Consider the following 1364-nt stretch of genomic DNA (forward strand, 5'->3'; position numbering starts at 1 on the left):
GACATTATTGGACGAGCGTTCCTGAAAACTAGGAACATGTAACCGAGCCTTCGAGGACAAGGTGAAAAGTCGAACGATTTTCTTGAAACGTTCCCTGAATGTTCCCTACCAATCCCTGTTTTGAGAACTACAATAAAAAAGATAAGTCACCGTGCTTGCTTAAGAGATATAATGGGCAATCTTACCCCATTGATACCTGTACTGATACCAAACACGCGCGTTCTTTCATCGGCTCAGGGTACATTTTGCGGTAGCCATAAAACGAGAGGGTTTTTAAAGTCACACTTGAAAAAACACCTGATACGGTAGATAGTCTAGAGCATATGGAACACTGTATTATACAGTGTATGGAAAAATCACTCAACTTAGTACGACGTCAAAAAACGTTTCTGGAGTCGTTGTTTTCAATATCATAAATTACATCCCTGGGTAAGGGGCGCTGTGTACGTTTTTATTCAAAGGGGATAAATTGTACACCAAAATTGTGCAATAAGAAATATAGGTCAACATGCTCGTTTAAGACCAAAACACCATCGTACTTGTCTATCTCGATTATCGTTGATGGAAACAACCAAAGTCGCCATGTCGTAAAAAAGGTTGCTGTTATTCATCGTGGTGAAGTACAACAATAATATTGGAAGTATTCTCGTTTGTCTCACGATGTGGTTACTTGTGACCACATCACTTGTGAAAACTCGCCATGTTCTTGGAATGAGCGCGCTTATTCGCAAGGAGTTAGGGGTCATTCACAACTTCTCTCACTTGTTTTGAGAACTGTTTCAGTGTGTATGACCGACTTATGCCATATTTATAATATTTCAAATTTAATCAATTTAAAAATATTGACACAACATATGAGCAGTACAGGATGCACAGTGCAATACTAAGGAATCACCTTAACCAAAGACAATGCCTATGAAGGCTCCTATGAAGTAAAAACTATCTTTTACCTTTTTGTTTATTTTGTGATACCTTCTCTTGTTCGACAGATACTCAAGTTTTTGTTCAAAAATTGATGACGTCAAAAGCTTTACATCACCGGGGGGCACTTAACTTTCTGTACTCAGTTCGAGTTTCAGGAATGCCACAGACAGACGCAGTTTTAAGGCCAGGATGATTTCAGACACCGCACACTGCACCAAGGTGGTCTCAGGCAGCGTTTACACGAACGCAGTTTCATTTGTAACCACATCGTTTTCGATGCGGTTACCGTTCTGTTTACATGACACTGATCGAGACCTTAGGCGAAACCGGGTCAATTTGAAAACGCTGCCAAAAGTGCAGCCTTTTCAAAACGACACGGTTTCATCTGTTGTGTAACCGGCGAAACCGCATCGATTTGAATACGGTTACAACATTGTTCA

Source organism: Montipora foliosa, chromosome 3 (genome assembly GCF_036669935.1).
Source record: "Montipora foliosa isolate CH-2021 chromosome 3, ASM3666993v2, whole genome shotgun sequence".
NCBI classification, from domain to species: domain Eukaryota; kingdom Metazoa; phylum Cnidaria; class Anthozoa; order Scleractinia; family Acroporidae; genus Montipora; species Montipora foliosa.